Below are 15634 nucleotides of genomic sequence, written 5' to 3'. Positions count from 1 at the left end.
TTTCACATGAATCACTAACACTTATTGACAATCAACAAAAACGATATCATCCAAAAGTAGCTAGGTACTATTCCGTTTAAGTGACTACAGGACAAATGCAATAAAAGGGAACAAAGGGCAAATAGGTGTTGATCAAGGTGAAATTACTAGAGGATGTCGCTATTTGGTTGATAAAGATATCCTATTAAATGATTAGAGAGTCGCATTAGATTTTCGGTCAAATTATGTACTATTGACCAACTTTTATATTTTAGTTATCTAAGACTCTAATTAGATTAATTTCATGTGAAAAAAAGGATAATGACTTTTGTGTTATACAAATCTTTACTTGTATGACCAGAAGTGAAATTTTCCTCATCTTTGAACTTATAGCACTACCCCATGTGTTCCATTTTTTGAATATCACTAGTAAATTTACCTATTATGAAGAAATCAATTAACCAATACCGAACTTAAAATACTATCAGAAAGTAAACTATTATAAACAACATATATTTTGGTTAAAAAATGTGTTAATCCATAATATGGATTTCATTAAAGCAAATACTCTATAGAAATGTATAGATATATATTATCAAGAAAGCTTACATAAGTTTTATCCAATTAAGAATCGTTCAGAATATTTTAAAAACTAAAACTAAAATTTAAATTACACCGATTTCATTTTATAGCTACTAATCAGACAAATAAAAATTATTTAAATGTGTCGTATTCTAGAAGATGATAAATTTATATAAACTTACCTTGAAAAAAACAGCCACTAATGCTTGTATCAGGATAGACTGTCTACGTCACATCTTTTGATATGTGATCATTACCCGAACTCTTTGTGAATGGGGATGCTTTTACCTCCATAAAAGGGCTATACGATATTTTCCCCGAGTTTTTAGAAATTGTTATTGCAGAGACTAAACCAAAGCCACGTTTAAATATCATCGTAGATTTTTTTTTTTTTTTTTTTCTTTTTTAAAAACGAAAAGTCTCAGAATAAGGAGATCTTATTGCACGCAGGGATCCATGGCAATTCCTAAAAATTATCAATTCCCTCATTATGTATTTCGATAAGACGTAAACCAAGTTTTTAATGAACCAAATTTCTCTTTCTCTCTCTTTTCTCTCTCTCTCTCTCTCTATATATATATTCTCTATAACAACACTTCGATATAACAGTCAAAAAAATTCGGAACAAATGAGATTGTTATAAAGAAGTTTGGCTTGATTAAAATATTAAATTATTTAAGTTTGTTATTTTATTTTTCTCGATTAAAGGATCAAAAGATCTAGGTTTTTATTTCCTTTGACACTAATTTCATTTATATTACTTATTAGGAACATATTTGTTTGAGCTTTGAATTTAAATTTAAACTTCATAAAAATATTAATTGTCTTGGGAATTAACATCTTGCGCAGGACTGTAGGAGTACGTTTTAGTGCCTTCCCTAGATGGGAGATTAAAGTCCTAATTGGATTGGAATGAAATACAATTAACACTTCATGTTTTTGTGTTCTCCCTTCGTCCAAACCATCCAAAACTAAAGTAGATAAATTATAGGACTCTAAACGGAGAGAAAAAAAAAAAACGGAGAGCGTCGTACAAGATTTACACAACTACTAAACTTGGACTCTACCTGCTATTTCATGCCATATCTTATCTTTTTTTATTTTTCAGTAAATTCTTTCAAAAATTCCTCTTGAATTTTATTACTCCTACGTAATATTTTCCTAAAATAGACAATGAAAGTCATTTCATTTGAAAAAAGATGCTCATTCAGTCATTTATGAGTTGGTCATATTGCTTGCAAAAATTAAAACTAGCAAGAGTGAGTTATGTTACTGTGCCAAATGGACAGAGAAGGAAATGTATTTATGTTTGTTTATTTATCTAATTTTTTTTTTTTTTTACTTTGCTGTCGCGTTAAAAACCCAAGTCTCACTCTTTATCAGATGTAATTGTCCAATTAGGATCTGACTCTCATTTTTATCCGGTGTAATTGTCATATTACGACGACATTGGAATTTCATATTCAATTATGCATTTAAAGAGATTTCATTATTAATTGAATTTAACATCCCAATAGTATATACAAATACATAAGTTTCACTTTTGTTATCTGGTGTTTAATCCAAGTAGAATTAGTATGATAATAGAATTTCATATTCAAGAAAAGAAATTCTATTATTAATTGATTTCAAAAGTTCTAATATTAGACAGTATTAAAAAGTAAAAATTTTCTAACACGGGATTAAAAAGTTCTTTGTCACAACACAACATAAAAATCTCATTTAAAAATAATTAGACGAAACAGCTTGCGAACTTATTGAAACAAAACTCTAAAGGCATATCTTCCTGTGAAAGATCAAAAGCAAAGCAAAATATAAACCACACGATTTATGTAACAAACTTGAAATAACCAAAGATTCGAACTCAATAGTGATGATTCAGTTGACTTATTCACTCTCGCTATTGCACGACAAAGTCCTGTAGCAAATAAAGAGTTGACAGAAGCCAAAGTCACTCGAGTCCAGAACCCGTTTGTGGTTTTTTGGACAATTGTGACGAAAATGTGTGTTTAAAAAAAAGAGTTACATTTTTATATATAACGCTCTTTTAAACCGCGCTATAGAGGGCTGATAAGACAGCTATGCATAGCGCGCTATATATGTATAGCGCAGTTATATACCGCGCTATACATAGATAAATAAACGGTCATGCAATGACTACTGCATTTGAAAGGTATGCCATCACCATTAATTAGATAATTGATAATTTCACAAGCCATGCAATGAGCATCACTGGTGCATACTATTTTTATCTCCTCGGCACTATTTATATTCCACGTTGCAGTGAAAAACCTCGTTCCAACAAGTACAACTACGTTAAAAAGGACAGCACAGCAAAATTGTAACATCAGCCCAGTGAGCGTGAATTTAGATGGACCAAGTGAAAGCATGGTCCCAGTTATAGCAACTCGTGTACTTCTGCAGTCGACGTTTCTTAACAACTCAATGTCATCCTTGGCCAAATTTAATTCTCCAGATGAATCAGTTACAAGAAGGAATAAGGCTATCTTCAGTGAACAGGGAAGTAAATTTTGGTTTGTGTCAACATAAGAATAGCTATCAGGTAAAGCAATTGCCAGAGGTACGGGAGACCTCACACAAATCCAATGAGCAATATAAAAGTGAATAGAGCTTGTTGAAAGAGTAAGTGACAGTGCCAAATCAAATTGCAAATTGTAGGAGTTCACAACCTATGGTTGTCCGGGATCCCACACTCTAGTCTTAGAGTTAGAATAAGCAAGGGAACAAAGTTTCCCAGTATATCCCAACAACACTAGTGCCTCCACATTCTCTATATAACCTGTTAGAACCAAGAATACGAAACTTATTCCAGGATCCCATACACAAAGAGCCAATGTAGTTGCACGAATGGTTACTAAAAAGAAATTAGCACCATGAACGAATGGAAATTGATTCAAAATATGGTGATCACTGAATCCCAAAGAAGAACTTTCATTCATATCTTCAAGAAGTACTTTAACAGAATGCCTTGCACTAGTCAGAATGGCACCCCCTCTTTCTCCGTAACAAAATTATCAAGATATTGATCGTCAAAAATTATAAGGTCCATGAAAAATTCAGCAAGATAAAAGTCTTCAAAGGTTGCCAATTCAATTATCCATACAGGAGGGCTGCTATCAACAGAGGCATCGACATACTTCGTTGGCATATCTTGTTCCAGTTGTTCATTCGGCACTATATAAATTTGTGTACCTCCCAAAGCTTGGCATCCAGAGAATACCACTCTATTTTTCAAGCTCTTATGTATTGCGACATTCCGAAAACCGTCAGGCACCAAGGACACATATGGTTGATCTAACAAGTAAGGAGAAAACTCTGCAATCTCGGCATATTCACCATCTAAATCTATTGTGGTGATAAGTGGAATAAAGCCCTCAATTTGTTTTAAATCTTCAGATGCAAAAGATAAAAGCACACCCGAATCAGCCTTAAAATCTTGCCCTGTATCGAACCACTCGTCCACACCACTACAAAATAGGATAGTCTCTATTGTTGATTCAGACACATAGCAACAAGATGTGGAAGCCCTCATATGACATCAATCATAAGTATCAAGCGTATGACGATGGTTTAAATTGAAATTAACAGGCACACCGAGTGTTTGACCACAAACAAACTTGTCACCTAAAACCAAGCTAGCAGAAGGATCTATAATCAGAGGTGCAAATTGAATGAGTTGTTCGCCGACATTTTCTTGCGGCATTTTGGAAAACACCTGGCCCTCCCCGACTTGTTCAGATTCCAATTCGGATTTCATCCTAGAGGTAAGGGTTGTTGCATTCGAAAGCTTCTCAGATTCAACACACAAACTCTCAGAGAAACTAAATGCTCATTCCTACTGGGTATAAGATGATCATGTCCGACAAGAGGGACAAGGAATGTTGCATCACTTTGTTCATCACTCTGGGTAAATTCGTCAAACATCTTGTCTTCGACTGGTGTGCACTTGTCTCCACCATGTAATCTAGAGTTGGGATTATGTATAGTAGGGACTTGAAGGTCTGTGAATGAACTGAAGGAAGAAGGATGAATTTTGGAGTTCGTTGCGGTAACCGAAGACCTATCAGCCAGTGTATTAGGGAAAACTCAAGTAGACATTACAGTAATTGCTTGTTCCGTCTTGTTGGCTGGCCCGGAAGAAACTTCTCCTTGAAATGGTTCCAATCATAGAATTGTTTAGTGTGAAATAGCAAATTAAACCAAGCAAGGGCATCACCTTCTAGGTAGAAGGATGGAAGAGGCAGCCAGTCCTTCTCGGAGAAGCCAAGGTATGTGAAGTACAACTCGGCTCGAAAAAGCTTCTTCGGATTGCCGTCGCTACTGAATCGAGGTAGAAACATAATTGTCATTGGAGTCCGAGGGATGATAGCACCAATGTAACAAACTTAAAATAACCAATTCACACACAAGTAAACTCACTTGTAGTATTATCGACGGAGGGAGTATTAAGTTACCTAAATTTGAGAAAGGACTTCGAATATTATTACAATTCAGTGTGTGTATATACACACACACTATACTAGGACTAGGAGATATATCCAAGAAAATAAATGCGTGTACCCCACAATACTACGAGGCTAAGTTTTCACCGCAAAAAAAGGAGATAGGTCATTGATTCCGGCCAAGCGGATCTAAACCATGTCTCTTGCACAGAGGTGAGTCTCATCTAAATTCTCTTAATCTAAATTGTCAGAATGGATCTTGCACATGGAAGTCTTCACAAAAACACACACTTGCCAATCCCCAGTTTAAAGTAGACGAAAACAGCTTGCTTTCTTCAGGCAAGAACCGTCCTGGTCAAGCATTTGTAGCTCCTGAATGATTCGATCAAGATTGGGCCTCTTACGTATCTCGCACTGAGTGCACCTTAAGGCGAGGTCAGTAATTTTTGTGGCATCTTCTTTAGAGCACCCATTTTCTCTCAATCTCTTGGCAACTGCGCATTTTTTTCTTTTAGAGACAAAAAATGGTCCCTAAAAGTCCAATTCTGGTCTCAAAAAATGAGTAGTGACTGGTCGCTATAGGTTCCGTCGCTAAAAGGCAATAAGGATGAGTGTAGCGACTGGTCGTTAAAGAGTTTTAGCGACTAGCAAATATTCTGGTCTCTAAAACACGTTTAGGGACCAAATTTCTGGCCATTAGACAAAGTCCCATCTGGTGCCTAAATATATTTAACGACAAAAAACTATGGTCCTTAAAGATCTTTAAGGACTAAAAGTCTAATTACTAATTCTCTAATATTCAATTTATTACCAGAATATTATACAATTTGCAACAAAAATAATTAGCTTAATACGACAAAATTATCAGTAACATCAAGCTTTCATATATGCACATCAAGGTTAATCATCGAGACCTTAATGTAGATTTCATTAACATGTCAAATACAAGGAGGGGGACATATACCTTACCTCCTACATATTTCTGAATTTAGACTTTATATAGTATAACCATCTAAATATTCTCGCGATACCAGTCTGTCTAATACACTCCAATGAGTAATTCAACTAATATAAGTTGGAAAAAATCACTTTGAAGGCAAAAATTAGATCAACCGACAACTAACTGTAAAGGAATAACTCAGTTCTGTAGCAGTAAGGAAAAAGAATTGGACAACTTTTGTAATGTCTGATGTAAGAGGCCGGTGTTGTTGTGGTTTGATACCCTTCAGCCAAATCTTTTTTTCTCTACCATGAAACTGTCTTGATTTCATATTCAACAAATCTTAATTTCTGCATCCACTACGCCCTGACAACTTCACTTGGTATTAATATCAACTTTTGTTAAAACTGAGTACGTCAAAACATTGAACTCAATGGAGATTGCATCTCTACAGCAGTGTCTAAAACAGTGCACAACTGCAACAAACTAAAGCTAAACACCATCAAGCTGCTAGTCTTCAACTACATTAAATTTCAAACTCACCCTAATATTCAGCGTAGTACCTCTTGGTGCAGTTGTTAAACTCTGTACAGCCTCTAAGGGAGCAAATTTCTGCTAGTGTGCATCTTCATATGGACTCTGTTAGTCGAGAAAAATTATTGTTGACAATATTTTTCATATCTTCAATAAGGTGGGAAATTTTTGCACTTTGTGTTCAACTTCTTGCTATTTGAATGTACTTGGTCCTTCACCTTGTACCTGCACATATTAACACCACATTAGCCTATACAACTGTCCATTTGGATAGAATACTCCATTGTACTCAGATGAAATAAGGTAGTAGTGAGTTCTAGTTCAACTATTATTTTGGCCACAATATTTTCAGCTATAGCATCTTAAGGACATCAGAATAACATATAAGTACCTGCAATGTCCAAATTGTCCATTTCTCCAGTAATAGCACATTTAACTTACCAAGAATTAGCCACATATTTAGTATCTTTTAAAGCAGCATGTTCAGAACATTCAAGGAAGTAATTTCCTTACATAGAAAATCATGTAAATGAAATCAAAACATTCTAAACAATGACATAGGACCTCAAACAGACAAAAGTATTTCTTTTCTAGCACTGCTCAAATACTTCACTTTCCAACTACTCATTTATGATAACTAAGGTATATAGCTTATTCACAAACTTTAATATCACTCAAGTCATGACAAATAACAGTATTCTCCACTTTAATGAAATTATTTTTGGAAAAAAAGGTACAATTGCTCAGCCTAATTTAACTACATACTCATATGTTTGCTCCTAATATTCCCCAAGAAGTCAAAAGAGTCGAACAAGATGAAGAATAACAATAGCTAATCCTGAAATGTAGCAACTGACATCGAAAAGTATATTAACAACCAAGATCATGATTTCATTAGCAGCTAAGAAAATAGCTAGAGATACACCAAACACATACATACACGACCCAAGGAAAGAATGGTGAAACTAAGAGTTTCTACATAACTTAGCAGCAATGAGATTTCCTTCACAAGAATATTATACATCTCTATGTATAGAAGCTTATAAAAATGCCTGGGATAATGCAAATGTTAAATCTAAGATGAGAAAATAGGTACAAGTTAACTCAAAGGGAGTATCGTGGCCAAACGCAAAGAATATCTTAATCAACTGATCAAACGTAAACCTCACAATTAGAACAAAATATAGTGCATTAGAAACCATAACTCATTAAGGGACCCTCTAACTCTGCTGACTACTCAACTACTTAGACATATGAACAATCAAATGAACAGGATAAATTTTAAATACTGTGCTACATCCTTTTATTGCCACTGAAAAATAATCTCATTCCTGATACAAGATTTGAAGTAAAAAATAACTAGATAAATCATTATAGAATGTATATAAAAGGATAACTTTTGACATACCACTAAATAATACTATTATTATTAAAATGGTATCACTAATCCAGGTATATCACATTCTACAATAACTTACTAAGTAGTACTATTAAATTATGAAGACAAAAAACATGAGAATTAAATAATAATGTTTGGATCAGTGTGCAGCAAACACTACCGATAATCGGATATACACGCCATGTAAAATGCTATTTTGTCTTATACAAGCAGACCTATTTGTCAAATGGGACCCCAACATTCCTAGTGTTATATAAACAATACACATTTGGCTCCAACATTTCTTTGCATTACAAGCGTCGTCGAGCATACCACCGCCGTGCATTGGTACTTTTCCCATATTCTTCCACTTTTCTTCAAGCTCTTTCTTCTTTTCTTCCATAATATCATTTTGCTTTGTGTTTCTACTTCTTTTTTTCATTTTTTTTAAACATTAACTTGTTTTCTTCTATTATTTTATTATGCACTTGATAAATCATAAATGTGGGTTTATTATGCACTTTCTTTTTAAACTTATTTTCTTCTATTATTTTATTATGCACTTGATAAATCATAAATGTGGGTTCTTCTATTAGCGTAAATGTTAAGACGGGTGATGGGTTTCCTTCTTAATTTAAGCTAGTCTCCCTTCTTGGTCTCGAGTATTGTGCCAGTTATTACAGAAACTTAGCTCATGTTATCCTTTTGAAGGTTTTGCGGAGTTATTAACTAAAACCTTCAACTTGTGCAACTTCATAAGGTGTTTGTTGAAGTGATATATCAGCCTGTATTTACAGTATTGATAACTGCATGTGTTTTAATTTTTCCAGAAAAATGTTACCATAGCCGTTTAACATTTGGTTGCGCAACACATTTTTTATTTTGCTTCTCAATTCAGAAAATTGTATTTGGAATTCTGTGGGTATAACCCTATTGATTGCTGGTTATGCACAATGTCATAAAGTGTCAAATACCATATGTAAAAAGAAAGAAAGGATCATATACTACAGGGACACGCCAGAATTGGAATTGTTCCTTAATGTACAAAAAGCCAGAAGTTGCTTGATTTGCTGATCTGGGAATAGAATAGAAACATTACCTTGACACATCAACACTTCCACACACTCACCACAAGTCTTCTTCTCTTCTTTATTGTACTGCTTCTTTGGTCAGAGAGCAAACTTAGACTCAATAAAAACAATAGTTATGAGAAGAGATTTTGGTGTAAGGAAAGATTGAGAGCCCTCACGAAAATCTGCCCCTCCACTTTGAAAATGATATCATTCCTAATCCTGTGCTTATAGGAAGAACATCATGGAGTATTAATCCCATTGGTTAGAGAACCAGACTTGGACAGGCCATAATTCTAGTTTCTGAGAGGCTATCAGTTGCTTTGATGCCTCAGACAAAGATTTCAATGATCAATTATCGGTGATCCCTCTTGGAATTTCATTCTAAATAAGAAGAGCTTAGACAAGGAAGTTCTATAGAGGGGTTAGCTACAAGCAGTTTTTGTTATAGAGTCGAATATAAACTTTTTTTTTAAGACTGATGCCCTCATCATAGTGCAGAGCTTCAAGCACTTGGTTATGTGAGTCAATGAACAGCTTCCTGACAAAATATGTTGAAGAGATCTTAGGTATCTCATGTTCTTAAATCTAAGGTGCCTACTATTTTTATTGATCTTGTGTTTTGCAGGGAAAGAGAAAAATTGACAGCCATGGCTGAAAGTGAAATACAAGAGGATTTTTTCTCAGCCATGGTTGAAAGTGAAATACAAGAGGAAATGGAAGAGTCAACCCAACAACAACCACAATCTGCCCCATAGAACAATGGAGTAATTCTTTTAGTAAAATTTAACATGTAAGCATAGTAATCTCTAACATTTAACACTTTGTACCCATTATTAGCTCTAGGTGAAATCACTCCCTTCAGCTTCGAAGACATAAATAACGGGACAAATAATTTTGCACATAAAGTTGGGCGCGGACTCTAAGGGATAGTCTAAGGGGGGAGCTGAATGGGCAGCCTATTGCTATCAAAAAATGCTCTCTCAAGGGAATTAGGACAAGTGATCCGATCGAAGAAGCCAAGAACTTGTCCCTTTTTAATCATTCCAACATTATCCAACTCCTTGGTGTCTACAAAACAGATTCCACCTTTACATGGTTATGCCTTACCTGAGTAATGTGGACTTGATGTCAAAATATGCAGGTATAAATTGTATTTCTTTCTTATCAATAGCAAGTCATAATATAGTATTATTATTCTTGAATAGTTACAAGTTTTAAATCTGTCTTACACTTCATATTACAATATTTCCTTTACTATTGTTGCAAGCTTTAATTCCATCTTACACACATTGAAGTTTCTAGCTTAAGTTTTCTTTGGCATCATTCTATTCTAATTTGTACTGGTGATAGTTAACGTTGGCATCCTTCTAATTTTAGTCACTTTGAAGAAACTAATTACAATTGTAGTTTTACATCACATGGAGCAAACTGAATAAACAAAATACAAAAATAATGAAGAATTAACCAAAGACTTGGCCGATGGCTGGAGAATTATTGCAATAAGTTCATTGAAGAAAGAGTTTTTATATTGGATTTGGGTCGAGATGAGTCAAGATGCAATGAGTCAAAACCCAACCCCTCAATTATCACATAAATATAAGTAATTGATCGGTGAACAACAATTTACACTAACTCAACATATGTTTCGGTCAAATTGTAGCAGCAAATTTTTGGCGAAATGTTAGTTTTAAGATTGCAAAATCTATTGCAAGGATTTAGGTCTCGACTACATTTCAGAAAATTTAAAGAAGCTTCTGAAATTACAACTTTACGATTATGGGTCAAATTTGACACCTCTAGCCATACCTGGTTGCATCTATTGGACCATTTGGAAGGAAAGAAACTTAAGAAGTATAGAAGGAAAGAGGGACTCATTAAGCTAGGTTGAAATTGAGCATATTCTTCATTTATCAGCCTAGTGTAATCTTTATGTCTTACATGGGTTAGACAAGTAACTCGATTCAGTAATATATGTGTAATTATTTATTCACTGCACTCTAGCTCAGATTTTAATTATTGAAAGAAAATTATCGGATTTTTTTTTTGTAAGAATCCTTTTGATAACACATTGTAGCTTTTAGCTCATGGACATCTCAAGTATCCTTATGATTTATAGAGGAAAGTTATCTGTAGTGCAACAACAAAAGTAAGAAATTAGTGTGTAGAGCACACGAGAGGAAGTAGATAAAAATTAAGTGACAAATGAGACAATGTTAGCACCGGATATTTCAAACCCCTGAGTAGACATTTTTCCGCAAACATAGAGCTAAAGAAACAACTTTTGTAGGGCTTTCGTTGCTTCGGTGCCTTGTTCCCTATCACTGCCTTGCTAATCTAGGTGAGATTATAGGGCCTCAATGAACACTTTCAGAATTATTGAGATGTATTTTTATACTTTGCATAGCTGAATTAGTTTGTTAGCACTTACTTTGTTGCTTGCTTAGCTTTCACTTAGCCTGAGGAGGGTAGTGTATATGCAAACCTTACCTCTTCCCCGAGGGGGTTGAGAAGTTGTGTAGGGTAAACTCTTGGCTCAAGAAGACGAAAAGAGAGATAATATATCAGTACTATCAATAGAAATAATGACAGAAACATAAGAATAGATGCAAAGCACTAACAATAATCAGTAGATAAGGTCTGGCACAAAGAAAAACTGTAGAATAGTGCAAAGACAACATGAACCACTAGTAGTTTAAGCCAAAATCCTATTAGACTAGACTCACACCTCTACAAAGTAGAACAATGCTAACTTGGGTAAAATCATGTTTCTACTTCTGGAGCGTATTTTGATTTGGTAGGACATACCTGGTTGCATCTAGTGGACCATTTGGAAGGAAAGAAATCTAAGAAAGTTTGAAGGAAAGAGGGACTCACTCAATATCTAGGTTGAATTTAAACATATTCTTCTTTTAGCAGCCTCGTGTAAGAGGAAGTAGAAAATTAAGTAACAAATGAGACTATGTTAGCACCGGATATATCAGACCCCTAAGTAGACATCTTTCCGCAAACATAGAATTAGAGCAACAACTTTTGCAGGACTTGTTACTTCAGCGACTTGTTTTCTATTACTGCTTTACTAATCTAGGTGAGACATTAAAGGGCCTCAATGAATAGTTTCAGATTATTGAGATATATTTATATACTTGTATAGCTGAATTAGTTGGTTAGTTAGTGGCTTAGCTGTCAATTAGTTGGTATTAGTCGGTTAGATGGTTTCAGATATTTTGGTATAGATATACTGGTTTCAGATATTTTGTTTTTTCTTGATACGTGACTCAAATGGCCTGCTCTTTTGAGTGCAGCTAATATTGCAAACCCTTATAACTTTAAAATGAGTCGGTAAATTATTCGGATAAGGAGGAAAGGGGGTCTAGTGTATTTTTTCTAGAAAAATGAAGAGCCTTTCACATCCTTCTAAACTTAGAAAGAGTAAAGTAATTAAATAACCTTTTTAGATTTCATCTAGCACAGTCTAGTCGCATGAGCAAAATACAAAAATAATGAAGCAACAAGGAAAGTGACGGAACAACTTCAAAAAGGGTGGATAGTTAGTTTCATAAATCTATTGAGGAAAGAGTTTCCCGATTTAAAGACAATCAAAGTGTCCAGTTCTATTCACTGCTACTCGTGCTGCAGCAGATTAAAATTCAAGATGAGTTATTGAAATGTTGGACAGAGAACGGAAGGGAACTAGTGAATATTTGTAGAAACCGAAGAATATGCTTCTTTGGGTTGATTAAAAGTGGGAATAGCTTGAAACTTGGTTAGATGAGATAAATGTTTCAAATTACTTCAACCGTACATAAGTTTTGCTATTTTATTTGAGCAGTAACGTTTCCACTAGATACATATTGATACACGCACTTTCAAACAAAATTAAATTGGAGTCAAATTGTTAATGTCTTGGTAGAAGTTGCTTTGGGATTGAAGCACGTGCACAATTGCAGTCCTCCATTGATCTTCAACGACTTAAACCCATCCAACATACTTTTGGATGAGGTAATTACTTTATTAAGATATGTCAAAACTTTAATATCTTATTCATTAAAATACAAATGTAGGAATTAAATGCAGTTTTGTGCGATTTTGGGGAGCCGTCACCAACAAAAAGGGAGAAAAAAATTTGGTACCCCTAGATATATTGACCTTGCCCATCTGTATCAAATGAATCGTAAGCTCAAGGATGATTACCGATCTGAATCTAAAACATTTTTGCATTCTGGAAAATTTGATATTTTAACAAACTTTATCTATTTTATGACAGAATATCCCGTAGTGGATAATGACATATTCAGTCTTGGAATAGTCATGTTATAACTTATCAGCCAATGTGAGAGTGTGACCAAGATGAAGGATAAAGGTGGAAACACATGTAATTCCAAGACTGAATATGTAATTCCACTTCTATCCTTCATCTTGGTCACACTCTCACATTGGCTGATAAGTTGCAACATGAATATTCCAAAACTGAATATGTCATTTTCCACTACGGGATATTCTGTCATAAAATAGACAAAGTTTGTTAAAATATCAAATTTTTCAGAATGCAAAAATGCTTTAGATTCAGATTTGTAATCATCCTTGAGCTTACGATTCATTTGATACAAATGGGCAAGGTCAATGTATCCAGGGGTACCAAATTCTTTCTCCCTTGTTGGTGACGCCGCCCCCAAATCGCACAAAACTATATTTAATTCCTACATTTATATTTTAATGAATAAGATATTAAAGTTTTGACATATCTTAATAAATTTAATAAAGTAATTACCTCATCCAAAAGTATGTTGGATGGTTTTAAGTCGTTGAAGATCAATGGAGGACTGCAATTGTGCACGTGCTTCACTCCCAAAGCAACTCCCACCAAGACATTGTCAATTTGACTCCAATTTAATTCTGTTTGAAAGTGCGTGTATCAATGTGTATCTAGTGAAAAAGTTACTGCTCAAATAAAACAGCAAAACCTATGTACGGTTGAAGTAATTTGAAACATTTATCTCATATAACCATGTTTCAATTTATTCCCACTTTCAATCAACCCAAAGAAGCATATTCTTCAGTTTCTACAAACATTCACTAGTTCCCTTCCGTTCTCTATCCAACATTTCAGTAACTCATCTTGAATTTTAATCTGATGCAGCAGAGTAGCAGTGAATAGAACTGGACACTTCGATTGTCTTTAAATCGGGAAACTCTTTCCTCAATAGATTTGTGAAACTAACTATCCACCCTTTTTGAAGTTCTTCCGACACTTTCCTTATTGCTTCATTGTTTTTGTATTTTGCTCATGCGACTAAACTATGCTAGATGAAAACTAAAAATGTTATTTAATTACTTTACTCTTTCTAAGTTTAGAAGGATGTGAAAGGCTCTTCATTTTTCCAGAAAACATGAACTAGACCCCTTTCCTCCTTACCCGAATAATTTACTGACTCATTTTAAAGTTATAAGGGTTTGCAATATTAGCTGCACTGAAAAGAGCAGGCCATTTGAGTCACGTATCAAGAAAAAACAAAATATCTGAAACCAGTATATCTATACCAAAATATCCGTAACTATCTAACTGACTAATACCAACTAATTGATAGTTAAGCCACTAACTAACCAACTAATTCAGCTATACAAGTATATATATATATATATATATATATATATATCTCAATAATCTGAAACTGTTCATTGAGGCCCTATAATGTCTCACCTAGACTAGTAAAGCAGTAATAGAAAACAAGTCACTGAAGCAACAAAAGTCCTGCAAAAGTTGTTGCTCTAATTTTATGTTTGCGGAAAGATGTCTACTTAGGGGTCTGATATATCCGGTGCTATGTGCTAACATAGTCTCATTTGTCACTTAATTTTCTACTTCCTCTTGCACCAGGCTGCTAAAAGAAGAATATGTTTAAATTCAACCTATATAGTTAGTGAGTCCCTCTTTCCTTCAAACTTTCTTAGATTTCTTTCCTTCAAAATGGTCCACTAGATGCAACCAGGTATGTCCTACCAAATCAAAATACGCTCCAGAAGAGCAGAAACATGATTTTACCCAAGTTAATATTATTCTACTTTGTAGAGGTGTGAGGCTAGTGTGATAGGGTTTTGTCTTAGATTGCTAGTCGTTCATGTTGTGTTCACACTATTCTACCATTTTTCTTTGTACCGGACCTTATCTATTGATTATTGTTAGTGCTTTGCATCTATTCTTATGTTTCTGTCATTATTTCTATTATTTTCTGTTGATAGTATTGATATATTGTCTCTCTTTTCGTCTTCTTGAGCCGAGGGTTTACCCGAAACAACCTCTCAACCCCCTCGGGGAAGGGGTAAGGTTTACGTACACACTACCTTCCTCAGACCCCACTTGTGAGATTTTACTGGGTTGTTGTATCTAACTGACCAATACCAGCTAAGTGAAAGCTAAGCAAGCAACAAAGTAAGTGCTAACAAACTAATTCAGCTATGCAAAGTATAAAAATACATCTCAATAATTCTGAAAGTGTTCATTGAGGCCCTATAATGTCTCACCTAGATTAGCAAGGCAGTGATAGGGAACACTGCACCAAAGCAACAAAAGCCCTGCAAAAGTTGTTGCTTTAGCTCTATGTTTGCGAAAAAATGTCTACTCAGGGGTTTGAAATATTCTGTACTAATATTGTCTCATTTGTCACTTAATTTTTATCTTCTTCCTCTC

The 15634-nt window shown here is 34.5% G+C and overlaps 2 long non-coding RNA genes across 2 annotated transcripts; one reads left to right on the top strand and one right to left on the bottom strand.

Moving 5' to 3' along the window:
- The first annotated feature begins 5162 nt into the window (after positions 1–5162).
- Positions 5163–10248, top strand: LOC138902060 (uncharacterized). Its single transcript, XR_011412465.1, has 2 exons — positions 5163–5459; positions 9575–10248. It is a non-coding gene; the product is annotated as an uncharacterized lncRNA (long non-coding RNA).
- LOC104099439 (uncharacterized) lies at positions 5913–7901 on the bottom strand. The gene is made up of 2 exons (XR_001969905.3): positions 6528–7901; positions 5913–6440 (listed from the first exon to the last, which is right to left on the bottom strand). It is a non-coding gene; the product is annotated as an uncharacterized lncRNA (long non-coding RNA).
- Positions 10249–15634: the final 5386 nt, after the last annotated feature.

This window comes from Nicotiana tomentosiformis, chromosome 1, assembly GCF_000390325.3.
Source record: "Nicotiana tomentosiformis chromosome 1, ASM39032v3, whole genome shotgun sequence".
Lineage (NCBI taxonomy): Eukaryota > Viridiplantae > Streptophyta > Magnoliopsida > Solanales > Solanaceae > Nicotiana > Nicotiana tomentosiformis.
Note: the sequence above shows the minus strand (reverse complement) of the source record. Positions and strands in the feature narration are given on the sequence as shown.